The following is a 5,179-nucleotide window of genomic DNA, read 5'->3' as shown; positions in this document are numbered from 1 at the left end:
CGTGCACGTGTACGTGTACTGCCACAACAGACCGGAGCTCAGAGACAACAACACTAAAGGGTCGATGACACCAAAAGCGCCCGCATCGGAGGAAGGAAGCCTGCCACAGCAACAGAGGCAACTGCAACAGAGGCAACAGTGGTAATGGTAATGGTAGTGGTAGTGGCAGTGGCAGCTGGCAATGGCCGTCGTTTCGGAGTGGCATAAAGGAAAAAAATGGAAATTGTTTAAAGTTAGCTTTGGTTTATGGCCTTTTGCTGGGGATTGGTGACCCAGAGAGACACTTGGTCCTAGGTCCTTTGGCTGGAGGCCGCAAACTTGAAGGGGCGAAAGGGTTCGCCGGAGCCGCTGTAGAACTTCGACTGGAACTCCACCCAGTGGAGGCGGAGCGTGTGCAGGAAGGCGGACAGCCCCTCCATGCCCACCAGAATGGCCACGGTGAGCACGGCCCAGGCCAGGAAGGAGCAGGCCAGCACCGGCACGGACACGTAGAGGGGGAGTTGCTCTTCAGACCCTTGCTTAGGACCATGTGCCACAGCACGTGCGACAGCTGATCGTGGGCCAGGGAGAGGGCCCACAGGCGCAGATAGGAGGCCGTGTGCGAAACTGAACCCAGGACCGTCTCGATGGTGTGTATGCCCGAGTGGATCCAGATCTCGGACAGATCAAACTCCTCGGCATGGTCGGCCCTGGGCGGGTCCGTCTTGGAGGCGCGCCTTTCGTTGACGACGTCCTCCTGGGAGTCGAAGGAGTAGCGCCGCGAGGAGCGCATCTCATTGAGGGTGTCGCGGCCATCCTGCTTCAGATCGCTGATGTCGCGCCCCTGAAGCTCCTTCTTGAGCTTCTTCTGGCGCTGCTGCAAATATATGGGCTTGCCGGCCAGCAGAACGGGTACCGCCAGGAAGGCCACAAACACGAGAACATACTCGAGCAAACGTTCCCCCTTGAACATCTCGTTTTTGCACTGCGGATCGTCCAGCTGGGTGTTCTTCATCAGCATCATGTCGATGAAGGTGATCAGCACGGACGGGGCACAGGCCGTGTTGTAGGGGGCACTCTTCAGGCCCCCATACAGCAGCCACTTGAGGAAGATGAGAAAGACCAGGTAGCAAAAGAGGCAGATCATGAAGATGAACTGCGGCACAACGACCAGGAAGAGATCTGCCCTCCGGTCGAGGATAAGACAGTTGACGGCCGACAGCGAGAGGCCGAACATCATCTGGGCAATGCCCAAGATGATGGCCAGCTTCATTTTCAGCGAGTTGAAGGTGGTGATCGAGTCCTCGCCGCACACCTTCCATACCGGATCGACGCCAAAGGGATACGGATCGCCCGAGAAGAAGTTGCCATCCGATGGATCCAGATTGAGCTGCCCGCCCATGTGGTCCAGCGTCGAGGAATTGTAGCGGCAGCTCCAGCTGGAGCCGAACAAGTTAAGGGACTTGGACAGCGCGTCGTTGTAGATCAGGCCCATGTAGATGGAAAACAGGCCCATCAGCAGGACTATGTAGCGTCCGGCGAAGAGGATGTTGAGTATCTCGTTCTCCTCCTTGGCGGCCTGCTGGCTCTCCGCGATGTTCTTCTCCTTCCAGATCAGCAGGAGGGCGAACAGGGTCACCAGGATGCCGTGGCCAAAGTCGCCGAACATCACGGCGAACAGAAACGGAAACGTGATGATCGTGTACGGCGCCGGATTGATCTCCCTGTAGTCCGAGATGCCGTACGAGTCGATCAGGTTCTGGAATCCCTGCGTGAACTTGTTCAGCCGAAAGTAGGTGGTTGGAATGTGGCTGGATTGGCGGTTCTTCTTGAGAAGCACGGGGGCATGCGACTCCTCCTCGGTGGCCTGTTTGGGGGACTCAGTTTCGGCTCACCATCTGGATCCAGCTCCTGCTCTAGCTGCTCCTCCTCCTGCCTATCCGCTCCGCCCTTCATCCGCGTTCCCTTCCTCAGGGCCTCGCGCACATCCTCGAGCTCCGAGACGGGCACAAAGCACTCGGCCTGCAGATACTTCTGATGCTGCAGGCCACCCACCGGCCGCAGGCGATTCAGCAGATCGTACACCATCACGGCCTTGCTTAGATTCACGCGCAACAGATACAGATCCCGGGCGGTCACCTCCAGGATCTGTATGCGTATGCGCTGCGACTCCTCGAGGATCCGCTCCAGGCTGTTGATCTCCGAGCTCAACTCGTCGACCTTCGCCATGCGCAACGTGCTCGTCTCGGGGCACTCGTAGATGGTCACGTGGTAGGCGTGACAGAGCCTGGTGACCTTTGGCCAGATCACGGTCGAGTTGGTGAGCAGCAGCAGCGAGAACTTGCGCACCTTCTCCATCCGGTGGCCATAGTAGTCCACCACCAGCGTGGGGATCTCCGCGAAGCGCACCACCAGATTGAACCCGAACAGGCGGTAGCACAGCAGCTCGAAGCTCTCGAACTTGTCCGCCCGTATGCTGCCGATCATGTAGTTGAGCTGCCGGTGGGCAGGACCCTCGTCGGTGGCGTCCTTGATCAGGGACATCAGCGTGCTCTCCGTGTAGAGCAGCTCGCTGCCCTGATCGGAGGCGAAGTACTTGTCGGCCTTGTTGATCGCGTATCGGTGCTCAATCATCCGGTAGCGGCGACGATCCAGGGCCTGGTAGTGCTCCATGACGGCACTGGTCTCCACGTGCAGCCGCCGCAGCCGCTCGCCGTACTCCTTGAGGTCCCGCTCGCGCAGCCGGTGCTCCAGGTCTACGTCCGGATAGAAGTACACTCTGATCTGCAGCTCCACCATCTGCTGCTGCAGACTGGTCGTGATGCGGATCAGCTCGTTGCACAGCGACACCTTCTTGGTGTACAGCCCGTTCAGCTGGCGATCCTCGTCGTACACGTTGTTGAACTGCAGGCCCCCGTGGTGGCCCAGCTCCATGAGGCAGTCGAAGGCGTTCTCCGTGTGCAGCAGCAGCTGGCACAGCTCCATTTCCTCGCTGCGGAAAAACGCTTTGGCCATGATCGAAAACTGACTAAGAAAATAACAAAAAAAAAAATCGATCTATCCAAATATATAAATGTTTCGGGGCCTGCTCTGTTTGATTTTCGTTTTCTGGCTCGAGCTCGAGCTCGGGCTTTTTTCTCCTGCTAATTGATACGTTTGTTTTTCTCTCCCATTGTGGCCCATTCAATTCGAGTAGCAAACATGGCCAAGAGCGGCCTGGGCCTGAGATCTCCGACAGAAGATAATGCCAGGCTTTGCATGCAAGCTCTTTGCAGTTGCAGCCCAGGCCACGCCCACACCGAAGGCCTCCGCCACGCTACAGTGAACAAAGACACATGGGGAACGGTGGGAAACAACATCGGACTTGCACTGAAATTGTGGGAAGTACATATCTCTCTCTCTTACAGATTCTCCGCCACAAACTAGAAAATATTCCCCCCAAGATATTGAACTCCAACGATTTGTTGAACGCTGAACAAATCGAGAGCGGGGCAGCGGGCAAGCTCCCGGTACCCAGCAGCGTTAACAGGCTGTTAGAATGGGTTGATAACAGTGCCGTTGCCCTGCTACAGCTGTTAACACCTTTTGGAATGTTTTCTTGGCGTGTATTCCTTTGGGAATATTGCAAAATCCACAAAATTAAAAACCAATTCGTTTTGTTTCTGCTTTGCTTTGCATTGATTTAAGTTTCAATAAAGACCAACACCATTTGATTTTGTTGGCCATTGCTTTTGTTGCGGGGGGAATCTCTTTATATAAGCAAAAGATGAACCCAGAGTCATTTCGTTTCATTTCAAGCGAAAAAGAAAACATTTTCCCATACAAATCGAAGCGGGGCACAAATTGTTTGGTAATTTCCAACGAAACGGCTCAGAGACTGACTGAAACTCTTTGTAAACGGAATGTTCGGTGTAGTGTACCAGAGTTTAAATATATATATATGTAAACAGATATATAGGCCCTCGGTATCAGCAGATGACCATGACTGACTTAAGGAAGGCGTACAAATAGGGTTGGTCGTGTGCACTCTTGCTAGGCTCGGGTCTAGCTCGCCGGATGGTCGGGGTTCTTCCTCGCCTAATTGTACTATCGTACTCCACTACATTTAATTAGTGCACTTTACGGGAACTATAAGTGATTATATAAAACAAAGGAAACTGAAATACTGATAGCGCCGACACGCCAAAAAAAAAGCCCTACTGAACCATTTCTATTTAGAGAGAACCTAGGTGTTGATTGTCCCTCTCTTCTGTACCCTCCCTACCATGACATTGCGTTCGAGTTCTTGCATTGTCCCTTGATCAATCCTTTACTAAGGTTTACCACATTTTATAAGATCCTGGCACGGATACTCGACAGGCCATTTTTATGATTTTAAAGATTCATTTCAATCCAAAAAGATTCATATTTTAATATAATGTGAGACTTCAATTTCAATATTCATTACGTTGCAGTTGTAGAAACACAACAATTGACTTAGCTTCTAATTTGTGGGTAATATTTCCTTAATCCTAATTATCATATAAGTTTAGTTATAAATTCATTATTTTAAAGCATGAAAAACATTAGGGTATAGATATATATATATATATAAACGAGAGAATAAGAATCGAAATCGTAAACAAAAGCTAGATCAGACTGGGGTGCATTATACACACTGAGCAGACGGGTTTGAATCATTATACACTGTATGCATATCTACATTTTCAAGTTAATAGGCTCTTTTGACCAAACTACTTTTTGCTGTACATAATTACTCACTCCGGCGTTATTGTCTTACGCTGATCGTTGGGCCCAATGATGTCGTAGATGTTGACCGCAGCTGTTTAAAATATGGAAATCATAAATATATAATGCATACAATACAATTACGCTACAAACACCGTCGCATAGTCATCAGTCAGTTGTTTTGGTTTTCATAATACAGACAGAAATTTAATTGTTATGCTCTATCGCGAAAATTGAACCAAAAGGTAGCAAACGAAGACAATTTAGTGTGCATATGCACATATGTATGTAGGTATGTACGCGCGTAACATCAAAGAGGGGTGTTAATAAAGTTTCAGTTACATTACGTTAAACTGCTGATGTTTATGCGTTGGAACTTGATAATGAATTAAATGTAAATTGGACAAAACTCGATCCTGTGCTGCTGCTTTGTAGACTGTTGACCGCCTGAAGTTGGTTAGAGGTCAACAGG

At 50.8% G+C, this 5,179-nt stretch overlaps 1 pseudogene; it reads right to left on the bottom strand.

Moving 5' to 3' along the window:
* Positions 1–229: 229 nt before the first annotated feature.
* On the bottom strand, positions 230–3,061 carry LOC117191842 (annotated as a pseudogene).
* Positions 3,062–5,179: the final 2,118 nt, after the last annotated feature.

Source organism: Drosophila miranda (genome assembly GCF_003369915.1).
Source record: "Drosophila miranda strain MSH22 chromosome Y unlocalized genomic scaffold, D.miranda_PacBio2.1 Contig_Y1_pilon, whole genome shotgun sequence".
Lineage (NCBI taxonomy): Eukaryota > Metazoa > Arthropoda > Insecta > Diptera > Drosophilidae > Drosophila > Drosophila miranda.
The sequence above is the reverse complement of the archived record's forward strand: the minus strand, read 5'-3'. Positions and strand labels throughout refer to the sequence as shown.